Source organism: Rhinopithecus roxellana, chromosome 8 (assembly GCF_007565055.1).
Source record: "Rhinopithecus roxellana isolate Shanxi Qingling chromosome 8, ASM756505v1, whole genome shotgun sequence".
Taxonomy (NCBI): Eukaryota; Metazoa; Chordata; class Mammalia; order Primates; family Cercopithecidae; genus Rhinopithecus; species Rhinopithecus roxellana.
This window is the reverse complement of record NC_044556.1, coordinates 89,762,417-89,775,582: the sequence shown is the minus strand read 5'-3', so window position 1 is coordinate 89,775,582 and position 13,166 is coordinate 89,762,417. Positions and strand designations below refer to the sequence as shown.

Below are 13,166 nucleotides of genomic sequence, written 5' to 3'. Positions count from 1 at the left end.
CACTGATAAAGAAGATGAGGAACAAGGCCTACCAGATACTAAAACATATTCCAAAATTTCAATAATTAAAACAGCTTGGAGTCTGGCACAGTGTCTCATGCCTGTAATCCCAGCACTTTGGGAGGCCAAGACAGGCAGATCACTTGAGGTCAGGAGTTCAAGACCAGCCTGGCCAACATAGTGAAACCCCGTCTCTACCCAAAATACAAAAATTAGCCGGGCGTGGTGGCAGAAACCTGTAGTCCCAGCTACTCAGGAGGCTGAGGCAAGAGAATCACTTGAATCCAGGAGGCAGAGGTTGCAGTGAGCCGAGATCATGCCACTGCACTCCAGCCTGGGCAACAGAGCAAGACTCCGTTTCAATAAATAAATAAATGCATACATGCATGCATACATACATGCATAAAACAGCTTGAAGAAAAAGACCAATGGAATAGAAAAGAAAATTTTAAATGGACACTCCGTTACAGAAATTTTGTGTATAATAAAAGAAACCTTTCAAATCAATGGAGAAGAGGAACTTGTCAGTAAATGGAACTGGGAAACACACCCACGCCTGAAGGGTAGAGCAGTAGCAGCCACAGGACAAGCTCAGACCAATGGTAGAAAAGAGATAGAAGGAAGAAATGGATAACTCCCCCTCCTTTCCTCCCACTGTGGCCAAAGAACTGTTTGGAAGCCTCCTGCCATTTCTTGTGAAGCCTGGCCAGCTGCCTTGCATGTGCCTTCCTGCCTCCCCTTCTTTATCCCCTTTTACTCTCTCTTGCTTCACTGTAATTGCATCTCTCTATTGCTTTGCTTTAAGATCTGTTCTCTGGCTGGGCATAGTGGCTCACGCGTGTAATCCCAGCACTTTGGGAGGCTGAGATGGGTGAATAACCTGAGCTCAGGAGTTAAGAGACCAGCCTGGCCAACATGTGAAACCCCATCTCTACCAAAAATACAAAAACTAGCCTGGTGTGGTGTCGTGCGCCTGTAATCCCAGCTACTTGGGAGACTGAGGAGGAGAATCGCTTGAACCCAGGAGGTGGAGGTTGCAGTGAGCTGAGATCACACCACTGCACTCCAGCCTAGGTGACAGAGTAAGACTCTGTGTCAAAAAAAAAAAAAAAAAAAATCTGTTCTCTAGGTAATCTGGGCTAAGACGTAAGAGAAGACATGATGGAATAAAGCATGATAGAATTTCTTTGAATCTTGGAGTAAGGAAGACCCTTGGAACTATGACTCAAAAATTCAGGAGCCACAGAAGATTGATAAGTTCAAATACATAAAAATTAAAACCTCTGCATGGCAAAAAACATCAGTAAGCTAAGTCAAAGGTGAGCAAGCAACTGGGGAAAATAATTGCAATTCCTATCTCAGACAAAGGGTTAACCTTTCTAATGTCTAAAGGCTTCCTAGAAATCAGTAAGACAAAGATTAACAACTCAATAGAAATAGAGGCAAAGGATATGAATAGACAGTTCACAGAAAGGAAAATACAAACAGCTCGAAAGCATGTGAAAAGATGCTCAACTTCATACATCACAAAAGAAGGCAAATTAAAACTTCACTGAGAGTTCTATAAGGAACTCCCATAACCCAGTATTACAAAGACAAATAACTCAATACAAAATGGGGAAGAAATTTGAAAAGACACTCCACAGAAGATTAGGAACAGAGCTGGGTGCAGTGGCTCACGTCTGTCATCCCAGCACTTTGGGAGGTTAAGATGGGAGAATCACTTGAGGCCAGGAGTCCGAGACCAGTCTGGGCAATGTAGCAAGACTCTGTCTCTAGGATTAATTTAAAAATTAGCCAGGCATGGTGGCCTTCACCTGTAGTTCTAGCTACTTAGGAGGCTGAGGTGGGAGGATCATTTGAGCCCAGAAATTCGAGGCTGCAGTGAGCTATGATTGCACCAGTCTCTGCACCCCAGCCTGTAAGAGAGACCTTGTCTTATAAAGAAAACAAACAAACAAACAAAAGATTAGGAATAGCCAGTAAGTACTTGAAAATACGTTCAACATCATTATCATCAGGGAAATGCAAATTAAATCTATGATTAGGTACCACCACATATCTTCTACAATGAGCAAAATAAAAATAATAACAATATCAAGTATTGATAAGGATATGTGACTATTGAACTTTTGTACTTTTTTGATGGGGGGATAAAATGATACAACCACTTTGGAAAACAGATGGCTAGTTTTGTATCAAGTTAAACATATATTATATCATATTACTCAGAAATTTCACTTCTTGGAAATTACTGAAGACACATGAAAGCATATAAACACAAAAATATTTGTACATGATTATTCATAACTGCTTTATCCATAATAGTCCCAAGCTGGAAATTATATATCCATCAAATTTGTATTTTTTAAAAAATATAAAAATTATCTGGGCACGGTGGTGCGCTCCTGTAGTCCCAGTTACTCGGGAGGCTGAGGCAGGAGACTCACCTGAATCCAGGAGGCAGAGGTTGCAGTGAGCTGAGATCACGTCACTGCACTCCAGCCTGAAAGACAGCAAGACTCCATCTCAAAAAATAAAATAAAATAAATAAAAAATAAAAGTATACATATTCAATTTTTTTTCTAAATTTAAGCAAGGAAAACTGGGGGAAAAGCGAAACCTGCCACCTGCTAACAACTAGTAATGACTATAACAAGAATTGGGTAAAGCTTTAAAACACACTGAGGAACACAAAGGAAGGCGCAAAGGGAATAAATATACCATGTTTCTGAAGAGGAAGACTCAACATAACAAAAACTTCAGTTCTCCATAATTTACTTGATAAAGGTGATGCAGTCTATTACCAACACCATTTTTTTAACCAGACAAGCTGATTATAAAGTTTATATAAAAAAAGAACATCAACATATGAATGAAAAACAAACCCAAAAGGTGTGGCATATTTGAATATTCAATGGAATACTACTCTGCAATAAAATGGGTGAATCTCAAAAACATGCTGAGCAAAAGAAGCTGGTCAGAAAAGAGTACACATTATCTGATTCCATTTCTGTGAATTCTGAAACAGGCAAGACTAATTTTTTTTCACAAATAAGACTTTTTTATTTGCCACTATTGTAAGTCCTAACTTTAAACAGATTCAAGGACTGGGTGGTTCATATCCATCAGCTCGTTCAACTTTAGCACCTGTCTCATCCCCAGTGGCTTTTCCAGAACTGCTACCTTCACCATGAAACTCCGTGAGTTTTCCCAGTTCAAACTTGGGCTTCTTCAGCAGTTTTACTTTGCTAATGAAGACATCATGGAGAGGATAAATAGATTGGCAAGCCTTTTCTTTGTCTTTTCCAGTGCTGTCTGGAATCAATTTATTGACCACTTCTTTGAGGTCATTTGTCTGCACCTCTCAGGTCATGATTTCCGTCATCTTCTTCCGGATTTGGCGAACCTGTTGGTGCTGAGCATAAGAGGTCTTCCGTATCTGATTGTTGTGTTTCTTAGTAAAACCAACTCAGAACAGACGAAGCAAGTAACCATTGGTAGTCTTGACATCGACGTGAGCTTCAAAACTAGCCATCTGCTTTCCAAAGTGGTTGTATCATTTTATCCATGCCATTTTTTGACCATGGAGCACATTTTGTCACGGGCCAGATCCATGCCATGGAAGTTTGTCAGGCAGTTTTTGCCTTGAACATCTTCAGTAATCAGCTTGAATTTTCTAAATACAACATCATCATTCTGCAAATCAGCAAGACTCACTTCAAACACATGACCCTTGAGGCCATCTGATACATTTGGGTTCCTTCAGTCCTGGTGACTAGCATCTCTCCAAGATTTCTTACAGTGAACATAGCAGGTGCTTTCACATCATACCAATCTTTCTTAGAAAATGGATCAACCACTTTCTTCCTGGCTCCTTGTTTGCCACCTTTCTTAAGGCGCTTGTTCTTGCCAACTGCCATGGTGCTGCTCAGAGAACCAAAAGGGCTCAGAGAGCAAAACTAAAAAGCAAAACTAATTTATAGTGATAAAAATCACAGTAGTGGTTTCTTTGGACAGGACATGGAGGGTGTTGATTGGGCAGGGGCACAAGTTAATCTTTCGGTGTGATGGAAATGTTCTATACCTTGATTGATTAAAAACTCTTTGAACAGTAGAACAAAAATGAGTCCATTCTATTGTATTAAAATCATAGCCCAATAAGGATGATTTTAAAACCACACTGAGATAACCTTCACCTATCAGATTGACAAAATTCCAAAAATTTGATAACATGCTCTGTCGGCAAAGCTGTGGGGAAAAGGCACTCTTAAATACTCCCCGTGGTAGTATAAATTAGTGCAGCAGTTATAGAGGGCAATTTGCCAAATCAGTCAATATCACAACCACGTGCGTCCTTTGACTTAGCAATTACACTTTTAGGAGTTTATCCTACAGGAATACTTACATATATGCAAAATAACGTATGCACAAGTTTTTTTGGTGCAACATCATTTGGATTAGCAAAAATTTGAAAACAAACTCAAGGCCCATTAACAGGAGACAATTTTTTTAAATTATGGTATTATCATGCCCTTTCACAAAGGGCAACTTTTCAAGAATATGAGGATTTTTTTGTACTGAGCCCTGGAATCAACTCACCTAGAGTCTGATTAGCTCTGGAATTTCCTCTTTTCTTTTCTTTTTCTTTTCTTTTTCTTTTTTTTTTTTTTTTTTATTGAGACAGGGTCTTGTTCTGTCACCCAGGCACAATCATGGAGTAAGGTGGCACAATCATGGTTCACTGCAACATCAACCTCCTGGGCTCCAGCGATCCTCCTGCCTCAGCCTCCTGAGTAGCTGGGACTACAGGCGCATGCTGCCATGCCCAGATAATTTTGTTTTGTTTTTTTAAGTAGAGATGGGGTCAAGTTCTGTTACCCAGGCTTGGACTTTTCCATTACATGAAATAAGATTAAATATTTTTAAGTCATTTTGGGTTGAGATTTTCATTTTGAGCAATTGGAAAATCTTAATTGAGTCAGTTGAATTAGAGGATTTTCATGAATATGTCTCTTTAGTCCTCTCTTTTCCTTGGACTGAGACATGGTCCATGAAGAGCAGAACCAGTGAAAATCCAAATCACAAATCTCATACTGGGCTCAGAATCCTTCTCCTCCTTGGTCATCCAGGGACAACCAGGAAACCATTCCTGGGAGTAGCTCCAACTCACAGGCGATTGGACACTTGGTGGGTCAGTACTGGCATCATAGCCAAACCCTGGCGGCCCAGCAGCCAATGTGCGTAAGCCATGACTTTAGACTTGTGACATAGAAAGGGCAAAGGCTTTGGAGTTCTGACCTGCATTTAAATCTTATTTCTGTCATTTACTGATTTTAGACCTCCAGCAGCTTGTTTAGCCTCCTTAACCCTCAATTTCTAATCTGTAAAATGGAAGAAATAAATTAACCTCAAAGAGTTTCTCCATGCATTCATTTCTCCCTGAGTGTTTTTGAGCACTGCTCAGATGCCAGTGTCCTAGGCACTAGGATATATCAGCGAAAATCAAATGAGTCTTAGAGGGGAGTGTGCGTTCAATCAATGCCAGCTTCCTTCCTCTCCATTTATGTCAGTTGTAACCTCCTAGAGGTCAGGAAGCCAGGTCTGGGGAAGTCCAGGCAGGCATATGCCTTTTCTGCTGACCCATTGCCCCAACCTGGCAGAGGGAGGACCGCTAGGATGTGTAGACCTGCACACCAGAACACATCAGTACCTGGGACCAGGGGTGGTAGGCTGGCCAGCTGCCACCATGGCCCGCTCTAAGACACCATGGGGTGCCCATGCCAGACCCTGGCTCTTCCTGACTTCTGCTGGAAAGGCTGGTGGCTGCGATCTTGGGATGGGCTGGGAACAGTGAGGCTGAGAGCCCACAGGCCAGAGGCAACGGCTGTGAGGCCCAGGCACCAAGACCCCTTACGTGCTCCACTGTCCCGTTAGACTTCACTTACAAAAGCACAGATCCAGTTAGTCACCGTGGCTCATGCCTATAATCGCAGCACTTTGGGAGGCTGAAGCAGGAGGATCATTGAGACCAGCCTGAGCAACATGGCAAGACCATGTCTCAACAAAAAGTTTAGAAATTAGCCAGGCAGGCCGATAGTCCCAGTTACTCGGGAGGGAAGGCAGGAGGATTCTTGGGCCCAGGAATTCAAGGCTGCTAGTCATGATCTCGCCACTGCACTCCAGCCTGGACAACAGAGTGAGACTCTATCTCAAAAAGCACAGATTCAAAGATTAAATCATGGAGAATTTCAAGGACAGCAACCACAGAGCATTAAACCTCAAGTGTGGGGCCTTGTGCAATGCACTCACCCGTGAAGCAGGCCCTAATAATTTGGGGATATAACTATAGCCTCTCAGAAAATGCTTGTTAATTAATCTAAGCCTCTTGGTGAATTTAAAGCAACTGGAGATCTTTATGGATGTCTGTTAGTTTTCCTAGACTGAGACAGTGCTTCTCCAAGTATGGTTTCATCTGCCCCCTTCTGTTAAAAGGCAGATCCCTGCACCCCACCCCAGACCTTCTTAATCAGAATCTATGGGAGTGAGGCCTGTGAATTTCGTTTGTACACCTCATGATCCTTCTAGGCTTTAAAATTGAGAACAAGCAAAACATGGTGGCTCATGCCTGTAATCCCAGGTCTTCAGGAAGCTGAGGCGGGAAGACTGCTTGAGCCCGGGAGGTCAAGGCTGCAATGAGCCATGATTATGCCACTGCACTCCAGCCTGGGCAACAGAGTTAGACGTGAGACCTTGTCTCTTTTTTTCTTTTTTTTTTTTAATTAATGAATTTATTTATTTAGAGACAGGATCTCAACCTGTCACCCAGGCTGGAGTGCAGTGTGTGATCATAGCTCACTATAACCTGGAACTCCTAGAGACCCCCGTCTCTTTAAACAATAATAAATAAGAATAAGATTAAGAACCACTAGAATCAGGCAACACGTGTAGAAAGCATGGGGTTTCAGGATGAACTCCCCCTTTCCTGTCCCCATTCTGCCATGACTTCATTGGCCTCGACCCTTCTGCTTCTTGGAGGTGACGCCTGACCAGCTTGGCCAGCAGGGGTTCTGTGAAGGGCGCAGGAGATCACGTACGTGGAGGCACTGACCCCATGTCTGTGGACACACATGGCTCCACTCAGGTGCCTCCATGCCAGAGCCAGCATGACATGGCCCCTCGACCCATCTCACATGCTGTGAATGCAGGTCCCAGGCCTTAGTTCTTTATCCCCAAGTCTTCACTGAAGAAGTATTATTTCAGCTCTATCCTTCATTTCTCCCCTCCTCCCATAATCCCCTTGTGTAGTGCTGGACATGCTCAACAGCACACAGGAGGGCTGATGGGGATCCCAGGTGGAGACCCAGATGCTGAGCATGGGGTCAGGATGAGCGGCGTGCCTGTCCCCTCTGCTAGGTCTCAGCCCATCAAGGCACCTGGTTGTTTCCACCTTCCTAAGAACCCATGGCAAGAAGGCAAAGGGCTGGTCCTGACCCTCGGTCCACCATGAGGGTACTCAGAATAGTCTTTCTCTGTATCTCAGACCCTTCAGAAGCCGGAGGAGAAGGGAGAGGAAAGAATGAGCACAGAAGCTCCCCAGAGAAATGCTTCACTGCCTACTGTAATTCTTCTCAGCAGATGTTTCCTTGGATTCTATGAAAGCCTGTTTGCATCTAACAGACTAGAGCAAATCAATAAGGAAAGCTGGTATTCCCGGGGCACTGCCTAGGAAGAAGGGAGTGCGGCTGCTCCTACAGACTCTCTAGCAACAGCTCTGAAGCCTGGTGCCACCCTTCAGCCTCCCGACTAGAGAATGAAGGTCTCTGGCCTCTCCTTTCCTGCCACTGCAAACAGGCTCCGTCCTGTCAGTGTACCTAGGGCCTGAGGTTTGGTCAGCTCCCCATGATGGAGTCTGGGCTACCCCTGTCACTCCGAAGGAGAAGTCATTTCCAGTTCCCCTCGCCTCATCTGGCTGTGGACAAATGTTGCAACCCCCTCTAGGGGTTTCCCCCAGGCTCAGGGACCCATGTTTCTCCTTGCTACAAGTCCAATGCAACAGACAATGCCACAGCTCTGTCCTCAGCTCTGCCTGTCCCCTCCGGAAGGAAGACACAGAGCCTTGAGGCTCACTCACCTCTCACTCCCAGCACCCCAGCCCAGAGCAAGATGTTGGGCCGAGTTCACCCTACGAGCCCAGAGGAATTCCCCTCCCTCCAGAGGTAAGCCAGCAGCCTCAAAACAAAGACTGGATGTCCCTCCATAGGAATAACCTAATTTGACCGCCATCCTCGTACAGCGCTGTCTCCAGCAGGGGCCTCGCCTTCATGAGTGTGGTGGAGTCTGGAGCCTGAAGCTGCCTGCCAAGCTTCCAGCTAATTGGAAATTGATGATGACCTCTGCATGAGGCTCTGCTGGAAGCTTGTGGGATTTGGATCCTCAAGCAGGGCTGTGTGTCCAGTTGCCCAAACCGGGAACAACACTAAACATACCCTGTAGTGCCCCACCATGATCCCTGTGCAATTCCAGCTTGTGCAGGGCAGCATGACATTCTTAACCAGGAGGTATGGACAGCCCACTTACTTCCCTTCATAGTTGGATTTGAATGTTTTACTTTCATATATGTATATACTTAACTCTTAAATATAGTCCAATCAAAGTAGTGACTTAATTTAACAATTAGCCAATCCAAACTTAGGCACTTTGTTTGCTTGTTTTTTTTTGTTTAGTATTTTTTTGGCCAGGTGCAGTGGCTCATTCCTATAATCCCAGCACTTTTCAAGGCCGAGGCGGGAGGATCACTTGAGCTCAGGAGTTCAAGACCAGCCAGCAAGACCTCATTTCTACTTTAAAAAAAAAAAAAAAAAAAAAATCAGCCAGGCCTAGTGGCACATGGTCTGTAGTCCCAGCTACTTGGGAGACTGAGATGGGAGGATTGCTTAAGTCTGGGAGATCAAGGCTGCTGTAAGCTGTGATTGTGCCATTGCACTCCAGCCTGGGTGACAGAGCCAGACGCTGTCTCAAAAAAATAAAAAATAAAAAGGTTTATTGAGGTAGAATTAGCAAATAAAAGCCACATATGTTTAAAGTGTATTGTAGAATATTAACATATATATTTGGGGAGTAAAAGTGCAGGTTTCTTACTTGCATATATGGCATAGTGGTAAAGTCTAGGGTTTTAGTGAACCCATCACAATGGTGAACATTGTACCTAATAGGTAATTTTTCAGCCCTTACCCCCTTCCTACACTCCCACCTTTTGGAGTCTCCAGTGTTTGTTATTCCATTTTGTATGCCCACATGTACCCATTGTTTAGCTCTCAAATACTCCATGAAACTTTTTTTTTCTTTTTTGAGACGGAGTGTTGCTCTGTTGCCCAGGCTGGAGTGCAGTGGTGCAATCTCAGCTCACTGCAACTTCTGCCTCCCGGGTTCAAGCAATTCTTCCTGCCCCAGCCTCCCGAGTAGCTGGGATTATAGGCGCCCACCACCGTGATCGTCTAATTTGTGTAACCATAAAACTTTAAGAGTGCCATGCACCGGCCACCTAACTGAGCAGCTGGTCTATCAGTGACTTCACAGAACTCTCTCCCACCAGGATGCAATTCTTGTTCGTGCTGGGGTTACCACTGCCTGCTGAGGGCCTTCCAGAACCAGAACCAAGCTGCCCTTAGGGTGTTACAATGAAGCTCCTGGACTGCAATGGTGTGTTTGGGCATCTGATTGTCTGGTGAGCGGAAAAGGTTTGGCTCAGCACGCTGCTGTGACCACCAAGGGCATAGATGATGAACTGCCAGCCAAGGCACCATCTATGGTCAAGTAACAGAGCCAGTACTGCCCCAGGGCACCCATCCCAAGGTCACCATGTCTCGCCAGCTCTCTTACACGCTGCCTGGCAGAGTCCGCAGACAGGACAGCCATGTGGAACAGATCTATGGCCAGTAGCTGACTCCCCATTGACAATTCCTGGATAAAGGCCCCAGATACTTGCTGACAGAGAAAGACAGGCATGCTTTAATGATGTGTCCCAGTGAGTGCAAATGTGCCACCACCACCTTCTGCTCTCCCTGTGCCCTGTGGGGATCCCCAGGCCTCTATCATGAGGCCATGATTCCTCAAGGTCAAGACATCAGCACTGAGCCGCCAGTTTCTGGTGCATGGGTGTCAGGCTAAGGAGCCGATCCCATCTGACCATGTCCCAGTCCTCTGCTCAAAGCCAGGACTTCTGTTAGGGGAGTTGCTCAGCAGTGCATTAAACAAGAGTAGTTTGTGAGTTCCCAGGAGCCCCTGCCTCTAGAAGTCCTATTGGCCTGTGTTCTAGGGCTGGGGAGGCAGGATGCTTATTCCTCAGGAAAGAAACTTTTAGCTCAGGCCCCGAATGACTACAGAGAATAGACAGGCTGCCCGGCAAGAAGGGTGGCATTCCAGACATCCACTTTTTTTTTGAGATGGGGTCTCGCTCTATGGCCCAGGCTGGTCTAGAACTCCTGGACTCAAGTGATCCTCCTGCCTCAGCCTCCCATGTAGCGGGGACTACAGGTGAGCACCACCAGGCCCGGCCAATTTTTGTATTTTTCGTAGAGATAGGGTCTCATATGTTGCCTGGGCTGGTCTCGAACTCCAGGGCTCAAGTAATCCCCCTGCCTCAGCCTCCCAAAGTGCTGAGAGCCACCATACTCAGCCCAGATACCCTACTCTTAATTGGCTAACAGCACATTGTCCACCTGGAGAGGTGACTGTACCCAGTTAATCCATCCCCCAAGCAGTGGGCATACTGGCGGCTGCCTGCCTGGGCCTCCCTCCCTGTCCCAGACATGTATCATCCATCCCAGCCTTCCAAAGAGGTGACTCAAGGGAGGGAGGACCCTTTTGGCTCGCTATAACATGTACCCCCAGCACGCTTCCTTCGCTCCTCCCTCCTCCGACCCCTGTGGCTTCTCTCAGTGAGACAACCTCTCACTGCCTCTCCTCTTCCCCCACACTCTCTCCCCAGCTCCCTTCTCTCTAGGGGCTCAGCGTCTGTCTGCCTTGGCTCTTGGCTGAATGATTGAATGCTTTAATTTATTTGCCAGGAGATGTCTTTACAGCTCTGCCCTCAGTAATTCACACGGCAGTCATCTGCTGGGATGTGTATAATTCAGTGCTGAGAGGGCTCTGGGATGTGCGGACACAAAGGAGCCCAGGGAGACACTGCTTGAGACGAAACTACTGGAAAGGAGGCTTGGAGAGATCAAAGCAGGCTGGCGGAGAGGTGTGGGTAGGAAGAATCCTGCCCCAGCCAGGGGCTAGCCTAGTGCTTCTCCACACTGGCTGCACATTGGAGTCACCTGGGGAGCTTTAAAAATTAATGATACCTGAGCCCCACCCCAGACCAATTAAATAAAGCATCCGTATTTTCAAAAAGCTCCCCTGGTGATTCTAAAGTTGACCCAGGGATGAGAGTAACAGGCTCAGCTGCAGCTGCTGGGGAGGGAGACAAGGGATGGGAACACACTTAGGCAAAGGAATGTTAGGTTGACCACACACCTCCCTTTCAAGGCCATGCAGCAGAGAGCCAGGGCACAGTGGCATAAACCGTGGGCATGTGTACCTGGCTCTAAGTGAGAAGGGTGTCCCTAAAAAGCTCAGCATTCTGGAGGCAGAGTGGGGGACCCTCCTGCTCAGGTGCCCCAGAGAGTAAGGCGGGAGGGGACATCAAAACAGCCTAGGCCTCATGCCTTTGCCTCTGTCCTTCTTAATCTCACCCTGCTCCCTGCACCCCCACCACTCTCTTCACCTTCTAAATCCTCCCTGTTCACAAAGACTCCCCTTAAATGGCACCTCCTTTTCATTCCACAAGCAAAGACAGAGTATGAACTACACGTCAGGCCCCGGTTTCTGGGAAGGGAAAGATGGAGACATCTGGAGCCTACCTGAAGCTGCTCACAGACAGAAAGTGACCCCCAGGAACCATGCAGTCCTTACAGTGCAGTAAGTGCTGTCAGAGCCTGGGCGCTCAGTGATGGGGCTCTAAGTGATCAACCCTGGGCTCTGCCTATGGGGCTTTAAGGTTTTCTGGGAGGAGATGACATTTGAGCTGAGTTTTTTGTGTTTTGGTTTTTTTCTGAGACAGAGTCTCGCTGTGTCAGCCAGGCTGGAGTGCATTGGTGCGATCCTGGCTCACTGCAACCTCCGCCTCCCGGGCTCGAGCAATTCTCCTGCCTCAGCCTCCCTAGTAACTAGGATTACAGGTGTGTTCCATCACGCCTGGCTAATTTTTGTATTTTTAGTAGAGACGGTTGATCCACCTCAGTTGATCCACCCGTCTCGACCTCCCAATGTGCTGGGGTTACACTGTGTCCAGCCTGAGCTGAGTTTTAAGGGACCATGGAATTCCCCAGATTAATCAATATCTTCCTTCTCCCTGTACATGCTGCACCTTTTCTCTACCAAGTGCCTTGTAACAGTTAGATGCTTATGTGACTGCATCTGCAGAGGTGAGGTGCTTGGGTGCAAACCACGTATCTTACTCACTTTGGTAATAGGTGATAGGCCTAGTACTATGCCTGGTGCACTGTAGGTACTCGATGAATGACTGTTTAACTGAACTAAATGCAATTACAGTTTACACTTTTGTTGGGGAGGGAACGGCAAGAGCTAGGGTCTTGCCAATGGCTCTATATGTGGGCCCCTGTGGGCCCAGGTCCCCGCAACTCTCTGCTGTCTGGACTTTGTGTGCTCCGAGCACTGGTAGGAGAGACATGGTCACTGAAATGAGGCCCAAAGTGACTGAAGCTGGGGCCACTGTGGATGCTGAAGAAGGTGAACTGCAAGAGGGTACAAGGAAGGCCAGGATGTGCAACAGTGGGCCTAAGGACTAAATGTAGGGGTAGGGTCAGAGGCCAGGCACCCACCTTGCAAGGAGAGCCAGGAGCCAGGGTGCCAAGGACAGCCTCCCTGGAGGCCACCTAGTAGGTAGGGCTTCTGTGCATGTGGGACCAGGGCTGACTCCACGATGCACACAATTCCCAGGAGGGATAGGAATGAGGAGAGAGGGGCTTGTGTGGGGCTTGCCGTGTTCCATGAAGAAAGGGAGAAAGGAGACAAGAAAACACGAGCAGCAGTCTGAAGGATTTCAGGGCTGCCTGTGGAACCAGGCACAGAAGCGTGTGCCTGTAATCCCAGCTAAT

The 13,166-nt window shown here is 46.6% G+C and overlaps 1 pseudogene; it reads right to left on the bottom strand.

The window, feature by feature from the left end:
* Positions 1-3,103: 3,103 nt before the first annotated feature.
* Positions 3,104-3,923, bottom strand: LOC104677179 (annotated as a pseudogene).
* Between the last annotated feature and the right edge of the window lie 9,243 nt (positions 3,924-13,166).